Here is a 23,033-nt window from a genome sequence, read left to right as displayed (position 1 = left end):
ACCACTCTAAAAGTTGTTGGGTTTTATTTTAATATGTTGTGGAGTTTGTATTTTTTCATCATCAGATGTTGCAGTATTTTAAAGGAAAACTTACCATTGATCCTTCCGGAAGTAGCTTTCATCAAATGTCTGCAAATTGTCAAGCTCTAAAAAAGAAAAGCTGTTACTAACTAAAATGCTATTAAAAAAAAAATATCTCAGGGCTACAGAAGAGGTTGGAACTGGTCTTTGGGAACAGGTCTTTCCTTTTAAATTTCCTGTTCCACTTGAATTAATAAGGTTGTTATTAAAGATAACAATCTGAGGAGTATAATGGAAACGAGTGGTATAAGCATTGTCCAGACTCAGCATATAACACTATATGACAATGTTGATCACTGTTTATGGCATTGATTCAGAAAAGACACCCTTAAGGATAAAGATAAAATTGAGGGAAAATGTGTTCTTCATAGAGGGGGGATTTGCGAAATAATGTCACAGAGCTTCTTAAATATATTAATCCCAGGAAGTATTCAAGAATGTGAAGTATGTCTGGAGTCTGGGAAGGATGCTTAGAAACTGATCTCACATTGTATTTTTTGAGACATGAACTCAGTGCACATCTTGAGCTCCTCCTTAGCCACTGAGAGATTCTGGTGTTAGCTGGTACAAAAGAACTTAAGGTTATCACTGCTCCTCTGTCAAATGCTAGACTTAGTTATCTATTTTCAGTTTCATAGTGCTTCAGTAACTTTGTGCGTACACTGGAGATGCCTAGAAGAGAGGGACATATCTTTGACATTAATTTCCCATTGTACAATCAGGGACCACCACACCAGCAGTCTGGTACAAAATAGCCACTGGTTCAGGAAGACAAAAAATTATATCAAGAACAAACGTTTGCTAAAGTCACCTTTGAGTTTCAACTTCTTAACTGAGTCAAGCTCTTCTCCGGAAGTCCCAAAGACTTGTTCTCCTAACTCTATTGCTAAAGATGATTAATAATAATAATAAAAAAATAATAAGAAATAAATTGGGTAAAACAGTTAAGAAAACAATGGATTTTATTCCAGGATTTTTGCCTTTTTTGTATTTCTGCTCAAATTCTCAACTTTTATCAGTAACAATTTTGTTATATGCTGCTTTTTAAAAACTGCAAAATAGATATCAAGTCCATACACATGCTTTTATATTTTCTGAAGATCAAGAACATATAGGTTTCCAACAGTTACACCATTTTCAATTGTATAAAGAATGAATGACATGCTAAAACTAGATTTTTTCAAAGACAATGAATTCAGCTATTAAATCTCATGGAAATTCATTGACTTGTGTCTAAATCTCTTAAATTTGTCTGTATCTATTACAGCCAGATTGACTAAACAGACCATAATAAACTTGGACTACCATTATGGTGAATTTTTCCAATAATGCAGATCTTAGAGTCCCTGAATACTCATTAGATGTGAAGTCTGCACACAAATCTATTTTTTAAATGCAGAAATGAAGTTGCAGATTTACATGGTATGTTGTAATAGAGTTAAAGGAGACATTACAGCCAATTGAAGGTTTTTTATTATTTCGTTTGTTTAAGACAGCTAACTAAGGCTTGCCTCTATGCTTGAATGATTGGCCATCAAACAGAAAGAGCCAGTTTGCACTGGGTTTAGAACTTGTAAAGGACCCTTCATGGACTTCTGTGGGCAACTGTGTTCCTTTTTACTCTCAATGAATGTCTATAGCATTCTGAAATTCCATAAATGGATAATTGTTTTTCGTTTGATGCCTCCAAAGTTAACTTGGGAAAAGGAAAATCACTTATTTCCTTCTCATCATGAGTGTACTGGAAGATACAATTATAGTTGTATGTTAAGTGCTGCAGCTTAATGCATTTTGGAGTTATAACTCCTGAATTTATATTGGTGTAAACTGAAGCAGAGTCAGTTCAACAGAGTTTTATTTATGGTAAAAAGCCAGAAGTTGATTTGCACTTGACATGGTTCTGTCTTAGGGAAGTTAACAGCTAATCACTTTGCTCAGGTTGAAATAAAAATAAAAGCCTAAATTATTGCCGGATACAAAAGGTCATGTCATTCAGTTAAAAGAATTGGATTAATCACTGTCCTGGTTTCAGGTGGGACAGAGTTAATTTTCCTCCTAGTAGCTGGCAGGGTGCTAAGTTTCGGATTAGAATGAGAAGAGTGCTGATAACATGCTGATGTTTTAATTGTTGTAGAGCAGTGCTTACACCAAGCCAAGGACTTTTCAGCTTCTCGCTCTGTCCTGCTAGCGAGCAGGCTAGGGATGCAGCAGGAGCTGGGAGGGGACAGACCCAGGACAGCTGACCCAAAGTGGCCAAAGGGGTATTCCATACCATCTGACGTCATGCTGAACAATATATAGGGGTGGCTAGCAGGGGTGGAGGGGGGGCCGGCTGCTCGGGGATAGGCTGGGCATCGGTCAACGGGTGGTGAGCAATTGCATTGTGTATCACTTATTTCGTACGCATTATTACTATTAATACTATTATTATTATTATTGTTATTATTTTCCCTGTCTTAATAAACTGTCTTTATCTCAACTCACAGACTTCACTTTCCCGTCTCTCTCCCCCATCCCGGAGAGGGAGGGGGGAGGGTGAGTGAACGGCTGTGTGGTGTTTGACTGCCAGCCGGGCTAAACCACAACAATCACTTTTTTCAATTAAAAGAAAGGAAGCACAGAACCAAAAACAAATAAATAAAAGGGATGCTTTCACACAATGGGTAACTAGATGGCACATATGTCTATTACTGGATGTCTTTAACAAGAAAATACAACATAAGTCAAAAACGGATGCAGCATTTCTGTGAAACATCTGACTTTTACAGAAGCTGACATCCTCAAATTCTTGAGAAGCTAAACAACCTGGCTTTGCTAAAATTAGGAGTTGATCTGTTGTGAGAGAGTACATTCCACATCTTTATATTTGTTTTCTGAGAGACTTTTGTTGTTTGCTTATGAGTTGCTATGTGTGTGCGGTGGTATGGTGGGGTAGTCCCCACCTTTTGAAGCATCTGGTGCTGGCTTTTGTCCAAGAAAAGATTCTGGACTGCGTGATTCAGTGAGCCCAGTCTGGCTTAGTGAGCTCAGCCACTACATTCCTGTAATGGAAGATATTTAAGACACGTATGAAGGAACTCATTTATTGTCAGGGTGTGAACTACATCCTCGTCATTTATTATACTGGCATGTTTAGTGTCAACATGGAACTGCATACCTCATAGCTTGGACAAATGAAAAAGTGGTCTCACAGGGGCACCAAGTACCTAAATAAATACTACTCTACTAAAAAATATCTTCCAATCCCTCTCTTGAGAAGTGCCCAAAATAAACTATGCACAAGCTGTTGCCTGTTCAGCCACAGGCTGAACTGGGTTAATTAAGAAGGGATTGTTGTGATGAACAGCATCCTCCCTTTCCCAGAGTTCAGGGAGATTGCAGCATGGTACAATACATATTTTCCTCAAATGCACAGGTAATGAACCCTGCAGGAGGAAAAAAATGTAAGCAGATATTCAATGGTTAGTTCTGCCTCTAACAGAGTACCAATTTTGCAAGTTGTATGGTATTTTTGTTCTTTGTGTTGCTATGTACTTGACATTGAGAGGAGATAAAACATAATTTACTTGTTGCCTGAGGCAAATTCAGCTAAGCTCTCTATCAAATAAAAATTCAGTACAATATTGTCATTGTTGTTCATATGTTTTAAATATGATGAAATATATTCAACCCTCAGAGTTTCTTTGTGGCAGAGAAAGTCACTTCAATATTTTATTTGAAATTGATAATGCTCTGTAAATAGCTATTTTAATGGGTGTCAGAATTTTAACCTCAAACTGTTTCCCATTTGGCTGAGGTTTTTTATTTCATATTTAACTGTATTCAGTATATGGATTTTCCTTCATTGCATTCAGGAAGGGAAAAATGTTTTCAAAGTAACTAATAGCTGCTTTTTTTTTTTTTTTTTTTTAAATTGTCATCAAATTGATACTTCACCTTGCAGTAGTGACAACAGCAAATATCCACAATAGATATTGGGAAGTAGGACTAGGAGAAAGGCATAAATACTAAGAAAAATAGGAACATTGATCAAAAAAGTTTGCTATCTCTTCGAGTTTAAATCATAACTGAAAGAACTAGATTCTAGGGAAAAATGAAAGATGTACAGAAAATCTACTGCTAAGATTACTGTGTGTACCCAAAGAGGCAGCTATGAAATAGGGAGGCAGGTAAGCTGTACTTGTTAGTACAAAATAGACACTCTGTAGCACTAGAATTAGTGAAAAAGCTGGAATGATCATGAAATTTGGGGTACAATGGAATTTAACAAACCAATTTGATAAAGCTGACAAAGTATGCCTGATGCCGATCATTAGGGTAGGACATGTTTTCCTAGTAAAGAGGAATATGGATGCAGTTTAAAGACTAATTTAAAATTTTCACTTCTGATGAAGTAAAGACCCGATAGCCAATTTCTTAGTATCTGTTGACAAAAAGTGACAAGGCAGGTGAGGAGGTTTAGTCACACTGAAATTGGCTGCTCCTCATGTTCTTAACTGAAGGACACTCAGCTTACCCTTTGGGCCTCTACCACCTCTGGGATAATTCATTAATGTCATCAAATTATGTAGCTTGCTCTCTTCCTTTTTATGCCAGAGCTGATTTCAGACTAATCCAACAAAAGATTCATGAGAGGGTAGATATTAAAATGCTTGTTAAAAGTGTCCAGTTTCAATGAAGCAGTTCAAAAGCTGAGGCAGACTTAACAAAGATGCAGTTAGCTAAAAGTGCTGCGCTTTACTCCTGACAAGGCTTGACAGCTGACTGCTGATTAAACGTTGCAGTCCTTACCCCAGGAAGCTCTGAGTCAGCCTAGAATTAGGAAAAATCTTCAAAGCAGTCAGAACTTCAGAACTGTGCTTTACAAATGAGACACTGGATATGTAATTCAAAACAGAAAAGGAAAAGAATACATGACATATTTTGCAGATAAGCTTGAGCACAGGAAGCTGACTTTGACAGACAAAGTATGCTTTTCCTGACTGATGCTTCAGAGTACCAGTAGATGCTGCAGCGCATCATAGCAAGGGTCGCGACGTTTCTCTATCTGGTGAGAAAAATCTTTTTAAGTGAATTTGTCCACCTAGTGCTGTGTCTAAATGACACCTACATTAAAAAAAAAAAAAGTTTTTTTTTCCCTCCTTGCAATTTTAGCATATTTTGCACTATGACTTAGTGAAGTACAAGAAAACAATGTAGAAAACAAGGTAAAGTTTTATTTTTCTCTAGCTTACATTGATTAATGTTTTTAAAGAGCATAATGACAAGAAAGTGAGGGTAATCGACTGGCAAAAATTGGGGGAAAGAGTGTTATTGATATTCCTATATAAATGGCAAAGGTATCAACGTCATGAATTCATTGAAAAATATTGCTGCTGTTAAGGGCACAATCAGGTGAGGAAAAAATACAAAAAAAAAGGTCTTCTGGGTATGTTCAGAATCTTACGTGTTTGGAGAGAAATGCCCATTTTGTGGCATCGGATTGAAAATTCTGTTTGTCTTCAACAAGGAAAATACATATTTCCTTTGCAAGTAAAGTGAAAATGAGACCTCTTAGTATTGGCAAAATGGGGATTATTGAATAATGAGAAAAAGAATCCCCTTTTAAATCAGAAAATCCTGATATTATTAAGAAAAATATCTAATGCTGCACAGAGTATAATACCTTCTTTCTATTATCAATGGTACTGTCTTTCATGGAACTTTGTGATCATTGCCAGAAAAAGGACAACCAACATATCTGTTTTAAAAAGAATATGCTTCAAATCAATTTACATAGAACCAGTATATAGGTAGTTGAGCTACTTGACAATTCCTAATCCTTCCTGCCTTATATAGCTAATTAGATCGATTTCCTGATGTTGAATCTACTGTTCAACACAGGTTATATCTTTAAGTCTGTTAAATAACGAATTTCCTTTGAAAGGTTAACTGTGATTCTGAGGCCTAAAACTCAAAGATTGTTAGTATCTTTTAGGAATAGACTCACTTTGTGACCCTAAATATAATTTAAGCATTGTTATAGCTGAATGAAAAAAAAAAATGTTAAGTGGAATAAGCATACCTTTGATACAGAATGTACTAGTTCGGTAGCTGTAAGTATTCATAAAGATGCACCTGCAGCAGCATGTAGAGCACCAACTTTACGGGGAACTGGCTCCTTATGTATGAGGATATTGAGGGACTCCAGTGGAAAGTGATGAACTTCCCAAATTTTCTAGCTATTTAGTGCCAGTGCTTTCATTTAGATCATTTCTTCCAGAATGCCTTGGAATCTGAAAGTCTTCCCAACCGTCCCTTGTCATTTTTGCACCAGTGCTGTAGGCATGAGGTTCATACACCCCTTTGAGTGTACATTCAAATTTACCCTGCTGTAAGCAGGTGAAATAGGAATTTAAACCAAAGATCTCAGTTGTTGAATTAATTCATAGAGAATTAAAAAAAAAAAAAAAAAAAGTTTTAATGCGGATAAATTGACCAGTACAGATGATTAAAATCATAGAACCATAGAATGGTTTCAGTTGGAATACACCTTAGAGATCACCTAGCTCCAGCATTCCTGCCCTGCTCAGGGACACCTCCCACCAGACCAGGTTGCTCTAAGCTCCATCCAGCCTGGCCTTGAACATTTACAGGGGTGGGGCATCCACAGCTTCTCTAGGCAACCTGTAGCTATGGCTTCTTTATTGTGGGGTTCTACTTTAATTCTACAAGTATCATGGGTATGAATACTGTTTACTTCAGATACATTCAAGGAATTTGTTTCTGAGACTTTGTTGCCTACAGCTGGATTGCTGTTAGGTGTGTGGAATGGAATGTCATAGTAGAACTTCACTCCAAAGTTAGGTGGGAAAGTTCTGGGATGATAAGTAAAACAAAATTTGCTAGGAATATTAAATCATAGTTTTAGCATTGTTTAGTCAAGTTTGCTTTCTGAAAATTGTTATTTACTGATTTAACATGCAATCAAAATCAATAGTCATGCCCTTCAAAACTCTACTTACTGGGAAAATTAAAAAAAAGATTTTTCTATGAACAATTCTATGTTTATTTTAATTGTATTTGCCATATATATATCATACCTTTATTTTGTGTTTCTTCCTGTTTTACACACTGGAGCCTTGGTTTATGGTTTGTGGTTTTGGATAGTTTAGTACTGGAAAAAAGGCAGTATTAATGATAGCATAGATAACATGAAGAGTAACTTTTTTGGAGACGAATCAGTGTGAAAGTTGGCAGATGGATTTTTTTTTCCCTCCCAAATTCACACTTATTTATTGCAGTGATAACCAAAAGCCTTGTAAACTGAGTTGTATTGGATTTTCTTCACATGTTTTTTTATTTCCCATGAGGCAAATCCTCAAAGAGCCTTGATATCTGCATGCAATCCTTTATGAAAGGCAAAAACAGGAAATGAATAGTTTTAAAGTTTGCCAATTCTTGTGGGATTCATATGAGTTTACTAGACCCATAATGCTGTACTTTAAGTATGAGTAGCTTCAATTTAAAATACAAATAAAATCTAAAAGCAGGATATTCAGTAATTACTATAATCCCAAACTCCTGTAATTATGTGCCGACTGCTGTTTGGAGTTGAGGAGAGGTTCAGTGTCTTTATGAAACAGCAGAAGTTCCAAAATAGATCGGTGCTAAATCACACATCTTTTTAACACCGTTCTGACATATATTAGAACTCAATGGTACGTAATTCTTGGATTAGAAAATTAGGGGTAAATGCTTTATTTGTCTCACTGTTAGTCTGCTATGGGTATGAGTTAGACAGTGCTGTCTACCCAAGAAAACCCTTTTTTATTGTTGTTTTTGTTTTTGTTTGGTTTAGCCATAACCCATGGCTAAATATACAGAAATTAGAAATCAGGAAACTTCTTGTGTTTTGTGCAGTTTTTTTTTATTGCTTCCCTAGGTAAAAATCTATCTGTACTGTTCCTAATGACCTCCTTTGGTTTTGAAATTTTTTTCAGAAGAGCAAGGAACTGGAGACTCAGTGACTTTCTCTGTGAAGAATTTTCTTGTAATTTTACCTTAAGGAATTTATATGGTAAACGCTTAGCCTCCTGATATCCACTAAATGTTGATCTTGATGGGAGTCTTTGTCTCTCTTTGTTGGACGAGTCCCTTCCAGCCTGGATTACTGTACTTCAGTTGTTTGTTAGCTGAATTTAGACTGAGGAATTCATTTCATATGAGACAAAATACACTGCCATTTTCTCTGTCACTGAAACTTCTGTGAAGTACACTCCAGTGGGTCAACGTAGACCACTTGGTCAAGGGTAATGCCTGGTGAGTGGAATCTGGCTACTGAACAAACCTTCAGATTTCAGGCAAAGTCAGAAAACAGTTCTATGAAACACCGCAATGTGTATGTGTGTATATATTTATATTTGTTTTATGGCTTCAACAACAGCCATGTCTGTTACTGCTATGCCACCTTTAACCAAAATAATTTCTCAGGTCCAACCTTCATCTTTATTATTTCCTGTCATGAATGTTTCTTGGCAATTGACTCTCAAATGTTAGAAAGCCTTGCTTGAAGGAAAAAAATAATAATAATAAAAATAATAATAAAAAAAAAATCCAGTGTATTTTCTTTTTACACTGAGCTTCTTTCACGCTGTTTTTTCAAATAGTCTTTGGAAGTTAGTCAGTCATCTGTAATAAAAGCCAATGAAAGGCGAGATGTAATTCCCATAAACTCTTTGAAAATGATAGGCCTAACTACCCAGTTTATGTGCAACTTAAGACACTTGGGTGTTTTAAAACTCTATTTCCTTTCAAACCAGTAACATCACTTTCTATAGCTTAGAGAGAGAGATGATTTTGAATGTCTCACAAAATTGCAGAAAAGGTGCTTCTACCACAGATTTTGTGAAATACTGTGGCAACTCAGTATTTAAACACAATTTAAAATGTACATTTTGTTTTATTTTATTTTACCAATATCAATCTGACAGCTACACTCAGTAAAAATTGTGGGTGTCTGTCTGCAAGAATTGCATGTCATTTCTTTGCAATTTTTTCATTTAGCCATATGAACATTTGAGTTGAACCGACGACATCCATGCAGTAAGTAAACATCGCTGACATTCACTGGGTATGAAAGTGGTCTTTAGGGAAATAACAGATGAGTTAAGGAAATGATCCAAGTCAGGTAAATGTGTGATAATTTACTGAATTAGTCTCGAAAGGAAATTGTAACAAAAGCTTGTTGGCAGAGCCAGAGAAGCCCCTATTGCAATAAAATAGTAAATGGAGTCTGTTGAACAGTGTAAATAATAATTTAATCACAACTAGTGAAAGAATAAAGAACTACCCTGTTATAGAGCCAATTGCCTGAGCTACAAAAGTTTTGCTTATAGAGTTTAGATACTTGACTTGAGGAAAAAAAAAAAAAGGCAAGAAATACTGTGGATGCTTTAGGTATTACTTGCCTGTCTTTTTCACAACACTTTGTGTAAAGATATATAGGAAGTAATGATATAACATGAAATATTGTGAGCTGATAACTAATGATGGATCAAATTATTGTTTATCAAATTTCTGAAAGTGTCAGAAAAAGTGGTATATGAGGGTGTTGTGGCTTAAGCTGCTTAAGGAGCTTAGGCAGCTCAGCACCACAGTGTTCACTCCAAGATGCATCCCCAGTGGGGTAGGGAGGAGAATCAGGGAAAAAAGAAATATCAAAAGCTTCTGGGTTGAGATAAAGACAGTTTAATAGGACAGAAAAAAAAAAAAAAAAAAAAAAAAAAAAGAGAAATAACAATAATAATGATAATAATAGTAATAATAATACATACAAGTCAAGTGATGCACAGTGCAATTGCTCACCACCTGCTGACCAATTGACTGATGCCCAACCCATCCCTGAAGAGCGGTCCCGCCCCGGCTCCCACCGGCCATCCCATATAGTTGTTCAGCATGACACCACATTGGATGGGACGTCCCTTTGGCCAACTGGGATCAGCTGTCCTGATTCTGTCCCCTCCCAGCTCCTCATGCTGCCCAGCAGGCAGGGCAGTGTGAGAAGCTGACAAATCCTTACACAAGCAGTGTAAGCGCTGCTCTGCAACAATTAAAATATCAGCATGTTATCAATGATATTCTCATCCTAAATCCAAAACACAGCACCATACCAGGTACTAGGAGGAAAATTAACTTTATCCTAGCTTCCTAGCTGAAACCAGGACAGAGGGGCAGTCTGTTTCCTTTTGTCAGCTAGGGTAAAAGAAAAATAAAAAAATACTAAAAAAAATCCTGTCATTTTGGCTAGTGTTCTGAACATCCATGATGCCTCTCTAGAGGTTTAGTGTGCTTGTATGGCACAATGCTGGCTGGCCCAAGATTTCATAAGTTGCACAGGGGCATGTAACAGGCAGACATTCAAAAAAAGTAAATAAATGTCTTATTTAGGTTCTTAAGGGATGAAGGGATTTCATTTTTACTGATTAAAAAACAAAACAAAACAAAAAAAAAAAACAGAGAAAAACATCTACTGTTAATTCTATCTGCTATTACCATTAACTAATAAAAAGAGGAAAAAATAAACAGTGTACTGATGACATAAAATTTTCAAATAACCCATAGCTTGGTTTGAACTATTAGTTTTGTGAAGATTATAGGTGATATTCAAGGAGAAAATATTAAATTGTTTCATTAGTTTTATGTCTCTGTTTCCAGGTTTAACTGAGTTATGATTTGATGAGTTTAACACAATTACTCGACTGATTGTTGCCATTGGAACGCAACCACGTTATACATCTAATTTTATAGATTATTTTTTTTTTAGTTGACTTGGTATTATGTTGTGATAAAGGGTCCTTTCACATTCTTGTAAAGTAGTGAAATAACTCAACCAGTGAAGTAGTAAAAAAGAGAAGAGCCTTCTAGGTGAGACATGTTCTCCCTTACTTGCCTTTGGATTTTAGAGTACCAACTTATATATAAACTATATTTACTATATCAACATCTAAATAGAATAACCATGTTCTTGCAGAAACCAAAGCAAATTCCTGTGTGGATTACAGACCCCTAGCAACTGTGACTTCAGCTAAACACAACTGTTCGATTCTGTTTTGAACACAGTTCTCATAGATTTTTCTATTTGCACGTGAAACCTGATTGAATTATATACCTTAGTGTTTTCTTATTCCCTTTTACTGAAAAATAGGTGAAAGGAAAATTAGGTTTGATTTATCTTGTGCTTACAATTGAACAGAACTGGCTATGGAAATTTCGGCTCACATCTGAAGGCCATTCAGGCTTACATCTGAAGGAAACAGCCTAGAACCTGCATCTGTAATACAGCATAAAACTCAGTGTGGTTATATCTAAGTTTTTAAATTTTGTCGTAGGTGCAATTTGAATTTTGTGTGTGTAGGTGTGTAATAAAAATAAGCCTTAATAAAAATGAAGAGAAGAAAGTGACTTTCTTTCCTTGCATCTCACTTCTGTGAGCTAGTCCTTGGAATGCCTTTGTGATCTACAGCTTTTTCTGTCGTTGGAGATATTTTACATGAGTTTTGAAAGACAAAAACATAATTATTTATGAAGCACTCTTAAGTACATTTTTAAAAGAAAAACCATGGATTCATAAAGAGTTTATATGGAACAAGGTCACTACAGCTATGCTGTGTGGAGAGAGACTTTAGAGATAATCAGTTGACATAGGAAACCTTCAAAGGCTGAGGAGCAATAAACAGAGGGAAATGAGAATGAGGAAAAAAATGGTTAAAAGTCTAAAAAGCAATATAAAAATAATCTTGATATAAATCAAGAAATGAGGAGTAAAGGATTAAATGGAGAATGAATAAACTACAGTTGAATGTAAAAGAAAAAATAGAGCTGGTATAAAAGAGGCATAGAACTTTAGGATGTGGTGAAAGTGAAGTATGATATGATGAGAGAGAACCTATTTCAAAAAAAAAAAAAAGGAAAAAACAATAGTGTTGTGGGAGCCTAGTCGGGACAGAAGGAAAAGAATGATTTGATTTTTTGGGGATAATCAGTAAGTGATGGAGAAGTAATATGTGACGGCGGTTTTAGTTGATTGGCTTTGAAATTTAAAACTGGAAGAAACCTCCTGGATTGCTCAGTATAATCTTTCTATTTTAAGCAACCACATCATGCTATTCCTTGTCTAACCTGTCTTGGAATCTTCCTCTCCCTAATGAGAAACTGCCTAGAATTTCATTGTTCTGATTGTTAAAAAAATCTTGTAACATTCAGACTAAATGTATTCATGGCATAGATTTTGTAAGCAGCTCAGGGCTACATTAAGCTGTTGAAGTCAATTGATGCACCACAGGTGAAATAACTGAATGCCTAGTGAGGAAGTAAACAAGCCAAATAATAGGATATTATCTATTGGTATGAAAAATGAAGGAAGAAAATGGGAAATGTATGCTTGCTTTCAGTAGTTGAAAAGCAAGTATTGTAATTTATTGTTTTATTATTCTTGACATTCTTTTAACCTTATTTAGCATTATAGGGTTCATTAAAGGCTACTTTCAGAGTATAAGAGTCTGAAAGAAGAAAATACTTTGTTTGGTTTTGGTTCTTAAGTCTCCGGTAGAAAGAAATGATTATTAGGAACAAAGAAATGAGTAGGAATTAGTTATTTATTCTTTTTTTTTTTTTTTTTAATTTAAAAAGCATAATAAGTAACGCTGGAAAGTACTAACTTCCTGACTAGATTTTGTGTAGCTATGATACTGTACTGGAAACCTTTTTATCTACTTTTCTTATATTAAGAATTCTATATTTTCTTTGTGGATTTAAAAAATTGTGGATATTCCTGAGAAACAAACGTAAACATCTTAATTATATGATTAATAAAGAGCATCTGTGAACTAGAAGTGAGGATATAAAACAATATTTTAGATTTAAAATAATTTAGCAAGATGCTTAGATGGCGAACTTCTAGTAGGGATGACTCTGTCTTGCTGAAGCACAAAAACTTACAGCAAACTATATTTTCCAGACTTCATAGTGGCAAATACCAGTAGCATTTAGAGTGTTATAGTCCTGGAAGTAATAAAAGGGACATACTGTTCCCCAATAACTTTTGATTTTTGGAGAAAAATTTCTCCATGGGTTTACAGAGTAGCATAGAGACAGAAACTGCCCTAGGCTAAACCCAAGAAGTTGTCAGAAAGGTTTTGGAAAGAAGTGGAGAAGTGTCTGTAATAGCCGTAAGGATGTCACAACCACAGGGAAAGATGTGACTACAAAATCAGTTGGATTACTCAGTTACATCCCAGTTGCTTTGGAAAATTATAGTAATGCTTCCTGTGTCAACACAAAGGTGGAACAAAATAATTTGATAGTTTTTTTTAAATCATTAATTGTGTAATAAATATTTTACAAATCTTTTCTTACTTTATGGGGTTTTCAGCACGTTAGTCCTGATTACTATAAATATGTTCATTAATTCATTAGGCTGTTTGGACAAACATCAGTGTTAAAATTCTCTTAAACTTTTCCTCAGCTGTCTGTTACCTATGATGCAAAAATGGGCAGCTGAATGAGGTGGTACTCTTACTGTAAGATAAGTCAAAGGCTAGTTACATTTTTAGGCAAAAAATGGTCATTAATTTAATTTAGCATAGACTTCCAATAATATTATTCATTTCTATAACTGAAGATACTTAAAATAAGAAAATATTTTCAGATACTAAACACCAAGTAGCAGCATTCACAAGCATTAAGTTATAGATAGTGTATTGTTTATAATAAATGTCCTGAGAGAATGAATGTCCTGCTCCCACAAGGACGTGTATTATGTGAGTAGATCTACTGAAGTTGTGTTTAAAATTCTCTAATTCATTTTCACTTACAAAATCTAAGTTTTAAATTCAATTTAACAAACTTTTTAAAATATCCTCAGAACAGTCTCTGTTAACAACTGAATAGGAATAAAGGTTTTCACTCTTTTCTGTTGTCAGGATCTTTATAACATTTTTAAGTGCCATTTCATGTTCCTTCAGATGTTATTCCATTTACAGCAGATAATATTAGATAGTCCAGTTTTCTTTAAAATTTTCAAGACTGATGCAGGAGGGATATAGAAAATGCAAAGAAAACAATCTTGCTAATAGTAGGATATATTAGATTATTGAAAATACTCTCAACAAAGCAAATTAGTACCTTACATGAAGCTAAGAACCGAAGACCATTTCCAGAAGGTTTCCTCTAAATAAAAAGGGAAACTTTTAGAGCTGAAGACTAATTTTGGATAAAGATTTAGATATTTGTGGTGGAAGTCAGTAGTATAATGGCAAACATCCAACAAAGAAACAATGGCAACTTGTAGGATATCCATCACATTGCAAGATTCTTTTTCATTCAGATGCCTGTCTTCATCACCATTCAATTAACTGGTACTTTATTTACAAAAAAATATAGTGTTTTATGATGAGTCCTTAAGGTTTTGCTAGCTGCAGTATCTATGTGTCAGCATAATCAGACAGAACAGTTATAGAATGTGCCTAAACAGATGGAACATTAAAAGAAGTATAAGTTTTAGTTGTACATCATGCTAGAAAAGATGAAGAAAATGGGCATAAAACCAGATGCAGCTGTTGAGGATTCTACATGGGATTGAATTTCTTTCTTGTGCTGTTATATCTGGAATCCTTTAGAGGATTGTAAGAGAGATTTGTATCTAGAATTTTACCTGCATAAAAATAGTTTTTGTTGTTGTTTTTTTTGGGGGGAGGGAGGGTGTACAATCTGGGACTGAACATTTACCTTCTGTAAATTCTCTTGATGAATTATTTTAATAACTTAAAAGCTATTTAAACATTAAATTCTATTTAAAAAACTTAAAATCCCATGACTTTGGCTAAGTGGTTTATACTAGTACTGGTATAATCTATAATGCAGGCTTTCCAATCACAGGTGTTTCATTTACATTCACCTGTCTTGCTCACTTTTAGTATTTGTGGCTATCTATCATGCTGCTGAAAAGCTGAAAAAAATATATATTTCAAAGAGTTATATAGTGAAATTCAGGAGCTCTTCTTGTTGTTTTCATAAATGACCACTAAATAGATTGTCATTTTTACAAGTAAGTCAAAGTGAAGTCAAATACTCAAGTCCAAGCCTGAAGAAGTAGTATAACATGAGGAGGGGAAATAAATGTAATCAAAAGAATACATCTTCATTCAATTTTGTGGTTATTGGGATCAGCTGGAAAAGACAAATTAGCCTTAAATATGCAGATCATCAAGATTTTATGATTTTAGTGCTTAATTCATGATCCAAAACTAAGCAACAGTAAATGCACCATCTGGATAGTTAATGATTATAATCTTTTTTGAGTTCCGTTGCTATGCTTCCCAAAGTCTGTTTTTCTCGTTCGTATCCCTTTGTCAGTCAGTGTTAAAGTCATGTGGTTATTTAGGTTATTTAGGTTATTTAGTGTGGTCATGTGGTTATTTACGACTTCATTTTGGTGAGGAAAATTACAGATAATGTTAATTACTTCTAGAAAATTTGTAAGGCTGTCTCTTCTGTGCATTGTTAACATTTCAGCATGTGCCACCTAAGTTTTTTTCAAGATCTTCTAAAAACATTGCAGAGGATTGGGAAAAGAACTCGGCTTTGTATAAGTCTCTTGCTGAAAGATCTGGAAACGAGCTGTGATGACTCTGATTTTGGTTCATGACCCATTATTCCCTTAGTTCAAGCACAGTAACTTCTAGAATTTTGCAGGAGGAAATAATAGTTTATAGCTATCACTGACAGCACACTATGCAGAGCATGATGAGTTTTGATATATTTTCCTTGGTCATAGGCAGGCTAAAATTGTTCTCAAATAGCAGCTGGAATGTGTAAGCAGGGTGAACTTCAATCTGAAGAAATAAGAAATATGTAAAGCATTAGGTGTATGATAAAAGAAGTCACACCTTTACCAGTGGCAGTGTCTTTTCTCACTTGTTATATATAGCAAAATAGATGCGGAAGAAAAGGTCCGTGACTTTAGGATGCTGTATCCAAGTTTGTGTGATCCACATTTAAAACTTCCCTAGAAACTTAGAATATGCAGTGGGATGAGATTGGTTGAAAGCACAGCTAGAAGATAGCTTGAAGAGTTAGACAAGGTTCATCATAGAGTCAATTCACACTTAAAGACTTTCTAAAAAAGAATTTCTGAAAGCATGCCTTTTACTTTATTTCGCGTGGAGAATGATATTCTGAATTGAGCTGTGTAAACCACTAGAACTGTAAGAATTATTGCTGGAGTCTATCTCGTCTAACTTTCCTGTCTGTCTGTAGCTGTGTTAGTTATACTTTCCTGTGTAACTGTCTAACTGTTACTCGTATATAGACTGTGTATTGTACTTTACCTGCACATTTGGAATTTTGTTGATGTTTGCTGGCTACCTGTTTCTGTCTCTTGCAAATGAAAAATTACTCAATTCTCTCTACACACAGTTGTCAATGCTTTTGACTTGTGTATCAGTCTATTAATTCAGGGAGCTATGTGCCTGCGGACTAAAGAGAAATGAATGGAGAGAAAGATCTGACAAATTTTGTGTAATTTTAGTTGTTAGGAAAAAGCTTTTGTTACTTTAGAACCATTAATTATTTTGGATTCTAGCTCCTAGGCACTTAGATAGTTGTTTGGCTCTGAAAGATTATTAGAAGAAGAAAAGGCTTACTGACTGTCATTTTCTTAGTTTCAACTGCGAGAAAACTTTGTGAAATGTTTGAGCTAACCTTTTATAATGCGAAACAATCATGTGGCTAATGATGGAATGACAAGACTGATTATATCACAAATTAAAAATGTAATGAAAGTGGGGAATTTTTCAAGCCTGCTGGCATTTTACTGCTATGTACGGAAGCACAAAAAGTATATTAGCCACTAACATATAATTTTTATATAAGAGATTAAACCTGTATGTTCATGGCCCATAATTACTAATAACTTTTCAAGCTGAAGGAGGAAAAAATGATTATTTCTCTTTAAGACCCATTTTGACCAAAACTTATGCAGGGTGTTGTGGTTTTTCTTTTGTTTTTCTTTTTTTCTTTTTGAAGGTATTTACCATTTCCTGCATTAGTAAATGTTCAATTCCTCAGCCAATGATCCTGAATTTTAATAAGTGAATATCTTGAATTTGAAACACTAGTGTGTGCGTCATACTTTTATCTACTGTTGCAACCTACTCTTCCAATCTGTAAGACAGTAGCTTTCAAGAAGAATCTGAAATTTTCAGCAGTAGCTATTGTCTGAATCCGGTAAACATTTATTTCTTCTCCTGCAGCTATGAACTTCAAAAAGAAAGAATGTGAGAACAAAATATTAGATACTCTTCGAATCACCAATATAGATTTCCTTTCATATATACAGACTTAAGCTTAAATGAGGAAATTGTAAGTTATCATATATTAATGAAACCAAAAATCAGAAGCAAGAATGGAGGCTTAAATGGCAGTAGTTTGCTAATATGGTTAGACAACCAGGAATATGCTTTGCTATACATGTGAATAACTCTGATATCCCTGTCTTTGGGTTACACATTCTTGTGTTTGTTCTTTCCTTTTTAGGAACCTGTTTCTGTCCCCATGGCATTATGTACATTAAAGGAATCAAAACTATTCCAATCATTTCCTCCCGGACAGCTACAGAAGAGCTGAAGGGAACAGTGCATGCTTCATGTGAATGAAGAACATTGCTGATCCACAGCTAGGTAAGACGAAAGGAAACTTTCTATGATACATGCTTCTCAGCCACAACTCAGAGCAGTCAGTATCAACCCAGGGGCAGGTCCACCCACTTAATCACTTTTATATTTTATAATTTATATACACTGTTGCAGCTGCATATATTTTTTTTTCCTTTGCCCAATCTATACTTACCTATTAAAGTCTATAATTCTCGAGTCTAGCTTGATTAAAGAATCAAATTTCTGTCAGTGATCTTCTGATTCTCATTATGTCTATTTACCCTTGCACTTAACAACGATCAACAGTCCTATTAATGGAAGTATTGTGTCTTTGATTTTGTTCTCTTTTTTCATCCCCGAAATTTGTATGTAGCTTTCCTATGAAGCAGATCATTCTTATCTGTTATCACACCTACAAATTTCTTTATCTGAAACTTGCAAGCTTAAATTTTCTGTGCTCTCTTTCTTTTTCTGCAGAAATAGGAAGCCAAATAGGGGAAAATGAAAACAAGTGGCTTTGAGAGTACAGATCTGCTAGACCTGGAAAGTATTCCTAGCAGGAATGCAACTTCTTTAGTCAAAACTGTCCTATTACTAATTAGCATATTCTGAATCCGTCATGGGCGTATATTGTGTCAGCAAAATGAGTTTTCCTGAAACAACTGTAGTGACTTAATTGTTCTTATATCCATATTAGAGACTGTCAACTCCTCATGTCACTGTTCATCTACGTATGCAAATAAAAGCTGGTAAAGTAAACATGGCTTGAGGCCAAGGATATAGAGAAGTAGGTTGCAAAAACATTAGTACTGTGTTCATGGGATAAATATGTTAACCTAAAATTTGTGTTGGCTTTTCATTTGAAAAGCTGTGACACCAGCTGAGTTTGGGGCAAAAGAAGTTTGCCTGGGAACCAGGTATAAAATGCAGTCATGTGAACTGGTAGACAGTGTTTTTCCAGTGAAGAAAATCAAAACAGCTGAAGATATTCTGACATCCACTTTCTCAAAATTTTTCCCTCAATTCTTTCCTATAGCATCCAAAACATGGCACCCCATGGGCACACTTTTTCTGATTACATAGGATAACGTAGATAGCATAGACTGCTGTGAAGAGTCTGCTTCTCAGCAAGTTCTCTAATACATTAAGTAACTGGACCTTTAATAATGTGATGATCAAAAATCATGACTAATTGAAGCAATTTGCCATACTGAAAACTTCGGATAATCCTGGGATGCCAAAACAGGTAGAACAAAGTTCTTCATACGGCGGTTTTCGATTTGTGTGCAGACCACTAGAACGTTTTACCAGTGATTTCTTAGAATGACTTTCTCATTTTTGGTGTTCTCTTGATTCCTGAGAAATATGGTACTGTATTGTGGAATAAAGAGGCTGTGAAGAATCCAAAACTGTGTTGATGCAGGATGACATGAGACAGGAGGTACTAGACTTTAGCCTGCTGAACAAATATTAGTGAAATTTCTCAGCAGACCTTTATAAAAATAATCTAGCCTGGTTTAGATGAAATGCCAACAATTTGAAATGCCTTTGCAAAGGAAATAACAGATTCAGTTGATTACAGACTTAGGGTGAATAATGGAACAAGTTTGATATGCTGTTCCCTACTAGATATCTTGGGGGAAAAACAAACTGTAACACTGAAGGTAGTCTAGAGCATGTACTAGATTAATGAAATACGCAGAATTTAATAAATGGAAAAGTTCTTCCACTATTAGATAGACCTGACAGTTATTAGAATCATATAGTAAAGCTATTCAGTTGGAAAAAATCATAAATAGCCTACTGTTGCCTCCAGCATTTGTTGCATTGTGTTGAAATGGCTCCTCAGAAAATTATAAAATATATTAATGCATAGAAATGACCACACACAGGAACTATTTTTCTTGGCATGCTGTTTATAGCCTGAGGAAAAAAAAAAAAAAAAAAGAGTTTGGTGAGCTAAGTGACATCTATATTTTAAGTATTGCTGTCCCTGTATTTTTTTTTCCATTTGCCATGTTCCTTTGTTACTTAGGAGAAACTAGAAATGAATACTAATTAGTCACAATGAATATTTGATGTATACTACTCATTTCTTTTTAAGCCAGCTTCATGTTTTTCTTCCAGATGCGATACTTTCTCACAATGGCTTATATTGTTCATTATGACTAAATGAATAAGTATTTTTCGACAGTACCTGCCCTAAAAACAGGCTCATACATACTATCATCATGAGCTTCATAAACCTTCTTCCTTTTATTATATTTTTTTCTCCTGTGTACTTGAATGATCTGAAAAAAAATAATAATAATAGAATGAACAATCTGGAAAAACTTATAAGAGACTCAGTAGTGGCAAGTGAAAGGCAACACACTTGAACAGGAGTAATCACCTTTCATAGATACAGGATGGTAAATAAAAACCGAAACACCTTTTTGGTGTTATTTTTAGCTCTGTGGCTTTTCTTTTGATTGATAGAGTTCTAATTAAAATTTTGGGAAGTAATAAAAAGGAGAATAACCATTTTTACTAATAGTGTGCTAGCTAAATTTTTTGCTTATGCTTCCATTATAGAATCTTTTTTTTTTTTTAGTTTTACTCAGACATGAAAATTTTATAAGTTGAAACTGTAAAAGTCTGTCTAGCAGGATTGCATATTCTTTTTTTCACTAAAACAATAATAGTCAGAACTTGAGTATGCACTTAGTGACCTCACTCCTCACTGCATTACTATTTTAAAAGATGTTTACTATCCTGTGAAATAATATTCTGCTTGGAAAATTGAACTTATAGAATTATCTGTTTTTATTCTCATAAACAAGTGGGTGTTTGTACACATTGACTGCTGTAGGAGATGTGTAGTATGATGGAGTGGGAAGAAAGCTGCTGTGTGCCTATCTGCTAGATATACTGAAATGCAAAAACGGATGTTGGTCTTCTTGATCTCTTTAGTCTTAACGTTATTAGCAAAGTGGAAGAAAGTTGGCACAAGTTGGAAATAGTCTAAAAATAGGTTTCACCTTTGGGTCTTTCATTTCTGGTAGTTCTGAACAAGAGTTTATTACACTGTTTTTCTTGCTTTGAATTGTGATGTGTGCTTAAAGCAAGGTTAGGATCCTTAGCTTGTGTTCTGGTGGCTTCACTCAGTGACTTCTTGGGGAATAAAAGTGTAAAAGGTAATGAATGAGGATAGCTCCACTTTAAATGGAGGATGATCAATGCATATTCCCATTCCAGTGTACAGAACTGTGAACCACAAGGAAGGAAAAATTCATTGTCCAGGAACCTCTCTTCATATTTGCCATTGCAGACTTACTTATCTACTTATAATTTAGAATTGAATGTATGATATCTTTTAACCTCAATAATTCTGAATGATCTCTGCTCACCCAGGAGGCAAGCTTTCTCCTAATGGTGATAGGTGGTGAGTTTTAGCTGCGACTTATTTTTATTTTGTACTGTATGTTTACTCTGAAGTTGGTAATAACATATGTTAACTTAAATTATGTGTGGGTACTCAAGGTGAGTGAGTGTTTTTTACAGTAAAAACATTAATAGCAGAAATCTCTGAGGGAGCTAGTTATATGAGGTCAATAAATTCTTGACCTTGTCAAGCTTGGCTTGGTATAGCTATTGTTGAACTGAAATAGCTTTTCAAATAAACAGAAGTTGTCATAGTTTTCTTCCAGTTTTCATTTTTTAATATGAAGCAATATTCAATGACCAATATTTTTGATTCATGATAAAAAATGGTATTTGAAATCAAGAATTGAACTGAGAACTATTACCTGAAGCAGTAGATTTTGTGTTGTTTCTTAGACTGTGAGGCTGGAAAGTTTTATGTTTTTCTTAAAAAAAAAAAAGGGGGGGGGGGGGAGGAATAGTGTTGCTCATTTAGAAAAAAATACTGTAAAAATTCCACCTGATGTTTCTCAATCAACTCATAATTTCTTAATCATCCAAAAAGCAATAGAAATCTTTAATGTCAACTCAGTTTTTTCAACTAATTTCTTGAGATATATTTCCATTAAGCATTGAAATCAGTTTTACAGTCTGAAATCCCATGGTATATTTACATATTTGTATGTTTCACAGTTCACCTTGCAATATTCAGAGAGAATTTCATACTGAATTTAATTATAAAAGCCTTCCAAATCCACTGCATTAAAACCTGAAGGTACCCCTTTTGTTTGTATAATGATTCTTCTGTTTAAAAGGGGGGGTTTGTGTAAGCACAGTAAAACTGCCTACCTAGGTTCAGTTACCTTTTTTAACCTCAAAGTGGAACTTTGAGATGAACCTGAGGTACTTGTCAGAAGAAGCAAATAGTCTGACATGGTAGTTGCAATTGCGTCTTACACAGTGAAGATTCGCAGTTCCTGGCACATGTTCTTTACAGGAAAATTCGATTGATTGGTAGAGTTTGCAAGACAAGTTCTCAGAATTTCATTTGCCTGTGAAACTACTTGAATTTGCTGCATCTGTCACAACAATGCAATTTGAATAGTGCGCAGAAATATTCATTTGTATATTTAAATTTAGCCTTCTATATATTTTTTTTTTTAAATTGGAAGCTACATCTATTACTTCTTATCACAGCAGACCATAGAGAGTGTTTCTCACAGCAACTAGAATGTGCCTCAAGCTGTTATGTGCAGTTTACAAGCTATTATTGTGACATGAATAACAAAGTTCTATTTTTGGAAGTGTACAGGAAAGGTAAATGAATGGTTCTACTGATAAGATAAACAGACAAATGAATTAAGAAATTTTATAATTAAAGTTGATAGTTTCAGGATTAGTAAGAAGCTCATAATATAGTATTATCCTCTTATGTGCACAGTGTATGCTACAAAAAACTAATACTCTCAGGAAGAAAGTGATAATCTTGACTGACAATCCAGCAAAACTTTTAACAGCTGGCATGTTTTGGATTGAAGCTTTAAAATTTCCAAGTTACAGATATTTTATAATGGAATTTTAAGTATTTCCTTTTCGTAGACAGATAATTAGATCTAAGTAAGACCAGTGGACTACCATTTGAAAACATCATTAAGCAGCATTTAACATCAACACAAAGACCTAAATGACTGTAGCCTTATTTTCTGCTACTGATATGTATAGAAGTCTTGGTTTTGGCATCATATCTGAAAAGTCAATTAAGTGTTGGTGGATACGTGTCATTTCCGATGTTGTTCTCAAGCTGTTTTTTTAGTAGAAGTAATAGATGCTGTAGGGAAATCTGAGCACAGAGCAACC

At 34.8% G+C, this 23,033-nt stretch overlaps 1 long non-coding RNA gene across 1 annotated transcript in view; it reads left to right on the top strand.

Moving 5' to 3' along the window:
• The first annotated feature begins 4,991 nt into the window (after window positions 1-4,991).
• LOC121073881 overlaps window positions 4,992-23,033 on the top strand; it is a 158,354-nt gene continuing 140,312 nt past the window's right edge. Inside the window, exons 1-2 of the long non-coding RNA XR_005821987.1 lie at window positions 4,992-5,131; window positions 17,656-17,798. This is a non-coding gene — a long non-coding RNA (uncharacterized LOC121073881). The remainder of the gene's footprint in view (window positions 5,132-17,655; window positions 17,799-23,033) is intronic.

This window comes from Cygnus olor, chromosome 8 (genome assembly GCF_009769625.2).
Source record: "Cygnus olor isolate bCygOlo1 chromosome 8, bCygOlo1.pri.v2, whole genome shotgun sequence".
Taxonomy (NCBI): Eukaryota; Metazoa; Chordata; class Aves; order Anseriformes; family Anatidae; genus Cygnus; species Cygnus olor.
This window is presented reverse-complemented; position numbering and strand designations above follow the sequence as displayed.